This window comes from Canis aureus, chromosome 25, assembly GCF_053574225.1.
Source record: "Canis aureus isolate CA01 chromosome 25, VMU_Caureus_v.1.0, whole genome shotgun sequence".
Taxonomy (NCBI): Eukaryota; Metazoa; Chordata; class Mammalia; order Carnivora; family Canidae; genus Canis; species Canis aureus.
This window is the reverse complement of record NC_135635.1, coordinates 27,852,172-27,864,357: the sequence shown is the minus strand read 5'-3', so window position 1 is coordinate 27,864,357 and position 12,186 is coordinate 27,852,172. Positions and strand designations below refer to the sequence as shown.

Genomic DNA, 12,186 nt, shown 5'->3' with positions numbered 1-12,186 from the left:
CCTATGACACTTCTTCCCTAAAGCCTTCTTTTCCCTCCCTTGACCATGTGACTACTTGTAGGTACTTGCATTGTAATGTTACCTCTTACTGATTCCTTACTGAAAGCCAGGCACAATGCAAAATGCTTTCACAGACATATGCTCTTACTATAACTTTACAATTTACCCCAGATTACAGATGGAGGGACTGAGATTTTCACTGACATGCTATAACTTGTTCAAGGTCTGGAAGTTAGAAAGTGAAAACCAAGGTTTAAATCTTGGTATATCAACCTCCCACATTTATGGGGTTTCACTAATGCCAAACTGTTCTATTTCTTCCTTAACTTATTATATACTGTAAGAAATTTGAGAACCAAAATATCATCTGCCCCCATGATGCTTGGCAAGTAAATAGAGGGTGTTCAAAACTATTGTTTGAATGCATGAGTGTTTAGAGCAATACCACTGTGCCAAGTAGTTCTTCAGTACCTAGAATTCAATATAATTGCAATGGGCAACATAGTGTCAAATCTGCCGATTTTAAAAATACACTGAAAAATAATGTCTACCAAGTTCATCAATGTTGTTGCAAATGGCAAGATTCCTTTCTTTTTTTTTTTAAGGCTGAATAGTATTTTATTGTATGTATGTATCACATTTTTTTATCCATTTACCTCTCAATGGATATTTGTTTTTTTTTTTTTCATAACTTGGCCTCTATTAATAATGCTGCAAGAACATGGACATGCAGGTATCCCTTTGAGATCACAATTTCAATTTTTTTGAATATTTGCTCAGAAGTAGAATTGCTATATGATATAGTAGTTCTAGTTTTAATTTTTGAGGACCCTCCATACTATTTTCTGTAGTGGCTGCACCATTTTGCATTCCCAACAACAATGTACAGGGTTCCAATTTAGCATTACGGTAAGAGACATGTCAGTTACAGAAGAACAAATACTGCATGAGTCTGCTAATATGAAATGTTTAAAATAGTCAAACTTCTAAAAGCAGAACATTGAATGAAGGTTGCCAGGATATGAATGGAGAGGAAAATGGGGAGTTCTTATCCATTGAGTATAAAGTTATAGTTACATAAAAAAAGTTACACAGTATAAGTTCTAGAGGTCACTGTTCAACATGGTGCCTATAGTTAATAATACAATATTGTGCACTTGAAAATTTATTAAGTGTACCCTCATGTTCAGATCTCATGTTGAGTGTTGTTACCACACAAAAACAAAACAAAACAAAGCAAAACAAAAAGGAACACAAGGTAACTTTGGGAGGTGGTAGATACATTGATACCTTGGGTGTATGTTTATGTCTAAACTCATCAAATTATATATATTAAATATATAAATATGCATGCATTTAAAAAAATGCACCTATTATACCTCAATAAAGCTGTAAAAAATACACTAAAGCAAACATGACAAAATCTGAATTAGGTATAGAATCTCATGAAAGCAATAAACAGTATAATGGTGTATAATGGAGATCTTTTTAACGACAGAGTTGTCTGAAAAATGATAAGTTTATCGCAAACACTGTCAAGAATCCGAAAATACTGGATAAAATCACTAAGAGAAAACACCAATTATGATATTAGTTGATGAAAGCGCATTATGCTGGAAAACATTAAAATTTAACTTATATCTTTATATGAATTAATATATACATACGGCTTTTAAAAATTCAGTTTACTATGTCTGCATTTAAGTGCCCAGTAGATGACAGTTGCAACTATGATTGTGTCTCCTGCAGTACAGTCTATTATATGACAAATACAAATCTGGTTCTGTTTACTAAATGGGGCCCACCATATAAACAGTTATGCATATGACTGTGCCTACTGTCTAAGAATTACATATAAGACCACTACAAATATGAATGTGCTAAACTTCTTGCTATTAAAGAAGTTAAAACTTTGTGAAAGACGTTAATCTTGTAAAGTAATAGAAATACTAAATTTGACTATAGTTGTGTCACGCCCCATCCTGAAGCCATATAAAATAGCATGGAGACGTTGAACAAAGTTGAAGAAACATAAAAATCTTTAACATAGTTAGGGCAGAGTGGGTGGCTTCATTTGACTAGTGGATAAATTATAGGGAATGGTATGTCAGGAAGGGCAAGAGGGAGACAGGTAGGGTCACAGAGAATGATATATAGCATACTAATGAATTTGAACTTTATCTTGTCAGATGTCACTCAAAAATTTTATGGTGGTGGGAGAGTGTGTGAAGTTAGTTTTTCCTTATAGAAAATGTGTCTAAGACATGGAGATTTGAGGATGGAGGGTAGGTGAGAAAACTTTAATTGGGAGAAAGATAAGGAATTTAAGACAGGTGAAGTAGAAATGGAAATGAAAATTCAGGTATCAGGAATGTTAAAAAGGTAAATTCTAGTGATCTTAAGGACTAATTATAAATGGTTTCTGAGGAAGAGGAAGCAATCTCAGATGACTTCTGGATTTCTGACTTGATTACCTTGGTAGGTCAGGTTACTACTCACTTATGAATAAAATACAAAAGAAGCAGGTGTGGGTGGAGGGGGGGGACAAGGCATTGATATAATTCGCTGGATGTGAAAAGTCCAAGCTCTGGAATTAAACAGATCTGAGTCCACTTCAGGTTGTTGTTGACTGTGGAAAATTGGGTGAGTAGTTGTTGAAGAAATCAAGTCAAATTGAGGCAGATATTAATTGCTCTCCTTTAGAAATAGGTACTGTAATCAAATTAGTTGATAAAACATTGAATAATTGAGGAAGAAATAAAGTTAATAAGATCCTTTTACTGAGCCTTTCACACTAGTTAGTATATGTCCAGTCTAATTTCACTAGCTATCTCTGTAGACTAATATTTAAAGAAATCCAATTTTACAGTGTCAGTCTTATGAAACCCTTGTCAATTAGCTATTTGACATATTATAAAATCACTACTGTCTATGTTAATACTGGTAGACTGGTGTAATATAACACTGCTAAACAAATCTGTGTAATCTCTAGAAGAGTAGTAAACAAATGAATTGTGATTTGAAAATATATTTTAGTTGTAGTGCAATATAAACTATAAATATCACCCTTTGCCCTCAAGTGAAGACCAGGCAGATGGACAAACATAACAACAAAACTCCAGATTCTTGCAGAGAACAATAAATGGAAATTAGAAAATTATATTCTTACAATAATTTCCTCCCTTTCCAGTAAGTGATAGTAGAATAGATACAAAGAAATAGACGATTGTCTTGAAATATTTATACAAAAAATCATTACAAAGTCAACATTTCAAATAGCGAGACGGAGGAATTTGTCCTAAAAGCCTATTTGATCAGGCAAGAGCAGGTAGTGGAGTTCTCATTAAGTGTGTGGTAACTGGAAAAAGAGAGCTTTATGGAAGACTAGATTCCTTTTAATTGGAACAGGCCCCTGTGGAAAATGAAGTACGTCACTGAAGTTGTCCTCTAGATTATCCGTGGCTTTGAGGCTAGACTACTCAATGAAGCAACTGTTTTCTTATTTCATTAATTCTTCTGAAAAATAAACTTGCTCTGTATTCTCTGGAAACAAAAACTGTAAAAATTGTGTTTTCAAGGGGAAGTGAATGCATATGCTATGAATTAATTTGTCTGCAAGTCTGGAAAATATTACTGAATGTGGTGAACATTGATCAGTTTCAACAACAACAACAAGGAGCCCAAGATCAGCAGTGAATGAGAAAAAATCTCTTAGAGGGAGATTTTATTTCAGCACCTCTTTGCGACCAATAAATTGCTACCAACGGAATAAACCATTCGGCACGTAGTAGGACTTCACGTATTCATTGAATGATGCAATATTTTGGAAAACAAGTAAAATGTAGTAGTACATTAAGCTAAATAGGTGGTATTTAACTATTTTTTATTCACAGGAGTCTGCTCTTTGGCTGTTGTCCCATTTATTTGGTCATGATTTTTATGCAGCCATTAGGCATCATTTGATCTTGTTTCAGAACTTACAGCATATCTGGTATGACATATTAGAAAGACACTTTGCATTTATAATCATGTACTTACGTCAGAAATGTATGATGAGCTTATGAAATACCAAAATGACTTGTCATTTTCCTTTTGTTTCACTGTGAAGCCTTTTCCCTTCCCAAATGGTAAAAACTATAAATTTGGTAGAGTGGATGTGTATATGAGTGAAATGTGTGTGTGTTTGTCTGTGTGTGTGTGTGTTTTCTAGGTTGAACAAGTTCATATAACTCTCTACATTGTAATATTCCTTTGGGCTCTTAAGGAACATTCTAAGCAATCATTTTCAGGAGGCAAAATGAGGGCTTTGTGTCCTGTACATAATTGATGAATTATGGTTTATTGAATAATTTTTAACTATAGTGATTGTACAGCTGAAGTTAGAGCTTTAAAATATTTTATCATCCTTGCCCTGAATGTGCTCAATATTGAAAATGAAATTTAATGAGATAATGGGTAAGTTTCTCATCTGTCAAATATATAGCAATCATTCTCATTGTTTCTGAGAGGACAGCCTTATTCCCTATGACTCATGTGTCCCTCCTTCCCTCATTCACACCAGTTTATATTCCTTTTAGGCTACATTATTCTTTTCTGTCAAAAGCCTAGGCAAAATAAAAGCAAACGGTGACCTAATTTCATTTAAGCACAATTCTTATATCAGAAAGCATGAGAGACATTTAAATGAGGAGGGAAAAAAAATCAACCTTGATTTGACAGTTGTTTGACAAAATAGGAAAGTGAATTTGAAAGTTCATGGGGCCTTGAAATAGTAGTCATATATTATTGTTCCCAGCTTCTCAAAAAAATTGTTTTTTCTCAGAACCAGGAGTTAAACTTATCAAAGCAGGTGGTCCTTGCTCTCTAGTTTCTTGATCTTATGAAATGTGTAGATAAAACCTAAGCCACAGAGTGTCTCAAGTATTCCGGTTCTGTAACCATTAAGGTGCTTTACAACCCTGAATTTCTGTGATTTCACAGTGGAAGCCTTGAAATTGATCTGAGAGAGAAGATGTCTATATGCCTTATATGTGATATATCATGGTAACGGTAAGTGGCTTTTTGACAAGAGGACATGCCTGACCACCATCATGTCTACAGCTGTCTGTGAACAACCAAAATTATGGTGGGATTTCAATATATCTGTTTTGAAATCAAACAGTAATGTGACTATAGATATATAAATTTGCAGTAATCATAGATGATACATCATAGACTTTCTTAAGTACAACCTGAGGAGGAAAAGTAACTTAGCTAAACTGAATAGTTTGGGAAAGTCTATTTTGTTTATTGGCACTAAGGAGTGAAAGAGGTAAGATGGAACAGAAATATTCTCCTTCCGCCCCCACCACCATGGGACTGCAATGTAATAAGAAATGCATATTTGGTCATCTTCTCTGGTTCCTAATACAGAGCTCCCAATACTCTTGGAATTCCCTGAATCATAAAGGTGAGAGGAGAATCTGTTATTCATAACAAACCCATTTCATCCACCCCTAGTATGCTAGTGAGGTGGACTCTTGGTGGGCTTCTAGGTAGCTTCAGGATGGGGGCAGGTTGACAGAGGAACCAACCAGACGATTGGAGGGTTGGGGCTTTCATCTCTACCCTGCCCACCTCCATGAGGGGAGAGGACCTGGAGATGGAGTTAATCACGAATGGCTGTTGATCTAATCAATCATGCCCAGGTGATGAAACTTCCATAAATACCCTAAACAATGGGGTTCAGAGAGCTCTGGTCTGGTGAACACATCATGGTGCTGTAAAAGTGGAAGTGTTCAGAAAAGGTCTAGAAGCTGTGTGTCCCTTCTCCCCAAACTTACCTGTGCATCTCTTCCATTTGGCTGTTTCTGAGTTGTATCATTTTTAATAAACTGGTAATAGTAAGTAAACTGTCTTCCTGGGTTCTGTGGGCTTTCCTAGCAAATTATCTAACATGGGGAGGGGTTCATGGGAACCCCTGATTTATAGCTAGTCAGGAGTTAAGGATGCTTGGTCGGTCTTGTGACTGATGTCTGAAGTGGAAGGCAGTCTTGTAGGACTGAGCCCTTAACCCGTGGGATCTGCACTAACACTGGGTTGTTGAATTAAATTATTAGAATTAAATTATATGGCACCAAGTTGGTGGTTCAGAGTTGGATAATTGCTTGGTGTGGGAACCTTAGCTCTGTATTTTGTGTCAGAATTGTGTGTGTAGTACCCCTCTACCACTGTACAACTAATAACTAATTTCTGCCAATACTTCCTAGACATTTTGTAAATCTGGCTTTTCTTTTTATTTTCCATTTCTGCAGTCTCTATCCTGGTTCGGTCTCTCACCCTTTCTGCACTGTCAATATAAATTCACACTTCTCATCAGTTATCTCTTTTTTCTAGAATGCTCCTTTCTTCCAAATTAACTTCTATCTTCTTGAACCTGCATTTGTAGCATTAAGTCCCATATCGGACACATAGTATGAGATCAATTGCAAAGGAAAGAAGGGACAAACATAAAAGAAGAGAAGAGGGGCGCCTGGGTGACTCAGTGGTTGGGCGTCTGCCTTCGGCTTGGGGTGTGATCCCGGAGTCCCAAGATCGAATCCCACATCAGGCTCCCTGCATGGCGCCTGCTTCTCCTTCTGCCTGTGTCTCTGCCTCTCTCTCTCTGTGTGTCTGTCATGAATGAATAAATAAAATTAAAAAAAAAAAAAGAAAAGAAGAGAAGAAAGAGCAGGGGTATGTATGTACTAATTTCCAGATTTTTAAAATAATTACAAATAGTAACTTCTTTCAACACAAGGGTCTCAGTAGCTGAGCGACTGTCCTCCCTGTTTCTATAATAACTTACAAAACAAACATTGGTTTTACAATCATAATTCATTTGATCCTCCCAAATGAATAGACTTTGGTGATATTGCCATTTTTAAAGCTATAGAAAAAGAAACTCAAGAAATTCATGAAGCTAGGAAGAAAACCAGGATGTGAATCAGTCTAATCAATACAAATTTGGATTTTCTGTTACCATAGTCAGAACTGGCTACATAATTCGTGGGGCCTGGTGCAAAATAAAAATGCGGGGTACCTTGCTCAAAAGTACTGAGAATTTCAAGGCAATGACAGGAGAGGCCAAGCTGAGGCCCCTTCTGTGTGGGGGCTGTGTGCAACTGCACAGGTTGTATGCCCATGAAGCTGGTCCTGACCATGCTCTCCCATGATTCTATGGGGCTCTTTTTTTGAGTGCTAAGAAGGGGTTGGCGGCTCATTGATTAAAGGCAAACTCTGCCTTGTCAAACAAGGAGAGCAAGAATTAGCATAACACACCAAGCACTGAGGGTGTTTTGAGTGTCTTCTTAATCCTCACAATAACCTTGCATCTTCTGAGATGCAACATCTTCATCATCCAGCTCAGTCTCATGCCTTTCATAGTGTCAACTCCTCTGAGAAAGACTTTAAAGCCTATCCCTCTACGGATGAATCATTGCCCTCCCACGTGTTCACATTGTACCCTCTGCTGGCTCCAGTATGTCACCTGTGATGATTTTGCTTTCTTACCTGATATAAGAACAAATTGAGACTGAGTCACATAGCTAGGAAATAAATGTTGTTGTTGAGATAATTTAGGTTTATAGCTCCTTTCACTGCTAATCCAGTATTCTGTTCTGCTACTCTAACCTGTTCAGGGTCACTTGATCAACTAAAGTGTTCAGCGTTGGCCACTTTACCATCTCACTTTACTTTTATCCCCACAGAAGAAGTGCAGAGGGTTGAGGAGGTGGTATCTGGTTCTCCAGGTGAATCATAACACAATTGCAGATATGCAGATCTTACGTAGACATTGTGATCTGGTGAAGGTATAACTCAGTGCATGTGAGGGTAAGTATACACCTTTATCTCTCCAAAACTGGGATTAAAAAAATAAACCAGGAGGAACCATTCTTCTAAGAATAATACCTAACAAGCTATTGCTTGCATCTGAAAAGAGGCAAAAACCCTATGCATTCCAGGAAGCTTGGAGACAATATTAGCATTCTTTACAAGATCTGGTTTGGCAAAAAGCTAAATGCTTTTAGTGTCAGAGTGGGACTGCTCCATTGGCAAAATAAACATTTTACTGTGATGTAATATAAAATTTTTAAGGGCTTGACTTCACAATTTAAATTTTATAATACATTTAAAAATATAATGCATATACTTCTACCTTTAAATATGAAAATTAATATACAGAACAACACAGCAGAGCTTAATGTTCTGCATATAACAGAAGACATACAATAGCCAAAAATTAGCTCCTTGAAGTATGATAACTACTGATATATGACTAAGATGAACACTTTTGAATGGTTTAATTGGTTTAATTAATTGAAAATGAGGTAATCGGTTTTTAGAAGGTGTTTAAAAAGTGCAGTTAGAGATCAACATTTTCTAAACCAAATTCATAAATCTTTGATAATCCTCAAACAGAATAAGGAAGTATTGGTATAAATGAATCTTCTATCCATCATGTAAGACCATATGAGGTTAAATCAATGAGGTTGTTGTTTTGTAACTGGATGTCATTTTTCCATGAACAGTAGTAAAGCTCATTGTAATACATAACCTAATGTGGAATTTAATTTTAAAATCTTTTAAAAAGTGGCTTAGTTATAGACATTTTTCCAGGATATGAGAGGAAACTGTGAAGAATTGAAGGAGATCCTTATGGGCACATCCCAAGGAACCTCACTAACTGTTAAATCACCTCTCTATCAATGATTACTCAGCACTTCCTCTACTGTGGCTGGAGGAGGACTGAGGCACCCTAACTATTAAAGCAACTGAGACTGACACATCTAATATGGACAGATTTACTGTATCTGTCAAGATTGGCTTGGCAAGGGCTTTGGTCCAGATAACATAATTTTTTAACCATTGCTTGCTGGGTATCCTTTCAGAAGCATAGAAATGTTCCCTCCTGTCCTTTTGGCACAATCACTCAGCTTTTCCTTTTTTTTTTTTTTTTTTTTTTAATACTGTTGTGAAGGAGGTGATGCTTTGAAAATTTAAATACACATTCTTTTCTGGCTCTTCAAGTATATGACATTTATTCTAGTTGGCCCAAGAATTCATCAAACCTGGAGAAGATTAAGACATGTTATTGTAAGGAGGATGATGTAATAGCTTCTGACATGGAAAATAAGATTTTTCGAATTCCTCAAGTTTCCTTTCAGTGGATCAAGAACACTGGTGGATGAAGAGAGGAAGAAGTTGAAATTCAGCCAGAAATGTGTGTTCTGATTTTTTTCTTCCTTGGGCTGCTGCTCAAAGACAAAAAAAAAAAAAAAGAGTAGATAAATGAGAGTAAATGAGACCAGAATTGGATGTTTTTGCCCACTTCTCCTTTGAAACTATGAGCCTTTCAAACTATTCCTTCAAACTTTTTATCTTATAAAGTAAGTATTGTTCTTCTCATTTTAAAAACAGCTGCAAATAGAGATGAGCCAGTTTGCTCAAGGTTATTCAGATGGCACAGAACCTGGATTTGAACTCAGGACAGCTGACTAACCACCCTTAACTATAATACCATACTGCCTTTCTTTACTGCTTGTTCACACAGCTGCGCTAAAAATAAATAAATAAATAAATAAATAAATAAATAAATAAATAAATAAATAAATACTGAAATAAAGTCAGCAAAATTTTAATAGTTTTCATATAGAATAAATGAGTTTCTGATCATAGTGTTATTGGAAGTGATATCAAATTATAACACTTGCCATGCTGGTTTCACCGTCTATTAAAATCTCCTAATATTTTGATTAGAAATGGAAATTTAATATTTAACTTGAACTTCTATGCTGTCTTGCTTAAGAAAAGTACAACTTCTGTGAGTTGCACTTTTTTTCAGTTGCATCCAAACTAAAAGCATGTCTATTTTAATGTCTCACATGGTTTTGTTACTATTGATAATTATGAAAAGTAATATAATTTCTGACTTTGATTCGTGAAGGACCACAGACTTCTACAATAGATTTGTACTTTCTTCAGAGTTTCAGAAAGTAAATTAATTGCAACAATAAAAGTGCTCTTTGAAGCTCTTTCTTTTTTTTTTTATTTTTATTTTTTGAAGCTCTTTCTAATAGGGTACTTTGTTTATGTTCCAGCCATTCCCTTAGAGATGGCGTAAATATTTCATAATTATTTTGGGAACCAAACTTTTTATGTATGTAGATATATTTTCAGTCTTCATGTTATTTAATCCCATCATCTGACGGAATATAAACTATCTCTCAGTTAGATGTTATTTTCACTCTTAGGTGGTTGGCTCTTTATTCACACATTTAAAAAATTATTTCATAGCAGTGTATTTGAACTAAATGAGGCATTTCTAACATCAACTTTTAAAACTTGATGGTTTGGTTCTCTTTACTTATCATTTTGTAGACTTGACGTCTCTAGTGCAAAGCTTGCTTTTGCTTGTAAACCTATAGTATTACCAATTAAAAATTCAAATAACATTAACTACCCTGAATTAAAATGCTCTCAGGCAATAAAGCAGCCATTGTAAATCCTTGGAATTTGGAAAAACAATCAGTCTCATATAAACAATCAGTGACACATGCTGGATCTGATTTTTAATGTACAAGGCCTAGGTTGGAAAATGAAGATGAGCCTGCTATATAATTTCATACGTATATTTCAATATATGGATTCTAAGTAGGTTCTTACAAAAGGGAGCACCTTCAATACTAAGTGAAAACAACACAAGAAAATCACCAAACATAGTCAGTGAGTATTTTTCCCCGGTTTACTCAATAATACAGTATGAGAAAACTGTGCATGGATAGAACAACTTAAATGTAGGTCGGACCCATTGAAAATGTTAAAATATATCCTTGTTGAAAAGAAACTGCTACATTTCATCAAAGTAGGAAAAATAACCTGGCACAACTTACAGATGGGTATAAGAGACTATTTTGCAGTAAGTCACAATAAAATATATGGCTTAACCTGCAAAAAAAATGAAAATTGTGGGAAATTTAACGAAGTACCTGTGGAATTTGCAGAAGAAAACTCAGAAGTTTATCCATTTATCATTATGCCTGTTTGAATTTATAAGTTATAATGTTTTATGAATAAGTAGAAAAGTGAAAAACTCTTAATTCTATCATGGCTTTATATGATGCCACTGATGAATATGCAAAAAGATAAACAATTCTTCAAAATGTGTACGCAGAGCAAAGGCATTAGAAGTGAGCTATGAAAGTTGAAAAACATAGCTTGATGTGTACTTGATCTTACATTATTGGTGTAATTAATACACATCTGGAGATTAATCTTCAAATATGCAGGTGACTGGTGAATCAAGTGTTTGGCTGACAGATTCCAAATTTGAAATTATAATTTCTTTAAAATGGTTTTAAAAAAACATCCTGTGCTGTTATTAGAATTCTTTCTCATGAACAATAAAGTAGGTTATATTATAGACCCTTTATCTTGGCTTTTTAAAATAAGCATTATTTCTTTTATTTTTTTGTCAGAGAGATGATAAATATTTTAAATGCTTTTGGAAAGAAGTAAAAAAATATAAAAATGTATCACAAACTCATCTCTGAAGCTTTCAAATTACCCACGCCTTCTCTTAAAAAGAGGCAAAAGGTCATGCATTAATGAATTTTTCTTATTTCATGGAATGAACTCTTACATAAAGCAAAACAAGAATGTTCACTGAGAGCAAGATTTTGTCTATTTTGTTCACTCTACTCCTTGCACCTGAAACAGGACATAGAACATAGTAGGTGCTTGATAAATAATTTGTGTGATTGATTGAAAAAAATAAATAAATAATTGAATGGCTAATTATATGCATATGTAATCCTAGAACTCTAATTTTACTGAAATTCTGCAAGTCCCAAATTCATCTATGATTATATCAACATAATCTGTTTTGGCACTGGATATATTTAATGTGGTATTCATAATAATGCTTGCTCAAAACTGACAATATTTTGAGTTGGCCAATCGCTACAGCAAGAGCACATGATTTGTTTCCATTCCATTTTTTCCTTAAAATTACATTAAAAATACCATGGAGAGGGGTGCCTAGGTGGCTCAGTTGGTTAGGTGACTGACTCTTTGATGTTGGCTCAGGTCATGATCTCAGGATTGTGAGATCACCCTACAGTGGGCTCCACGTTGGGTATGGAGCCTGCATAGAATTATCTTTCTCTC

At 35.0% G+C, this 12,186-nt stretch overlaps 1 long non-coding RNA gene across 4 annotated transcripts in view; it reads left to right on the top strand.

The window, feature by feature from the left end:
* Positions 1-9,643, top strand: part of LOC144297643 (uncharacterized) — a 160,689-nt gene extending 151,046 nt beyond the window's left edge. For 3 of the 4 annotated variants that reach the window (XR_013364594.1, XR_013364596.1, XR_013364597.1), the window contains 2 exons: positions 7,728-7,851; positions 9,175-9,643. This is a non-coding gene — a long non-coding RNA (uncharacterized LOC144297643). Of the gene's footprint in view, positions 1-7,727; positions 7,852-8,998; positions 9,134-9,174 lie in introns of those variants that run through there. The other variant, XR_013364595.1, reaches the window with a different exon arrangement.
* The last annotated feature ends 2,543 nt before the right edge of the window (positions 9,644-12,186 follow it).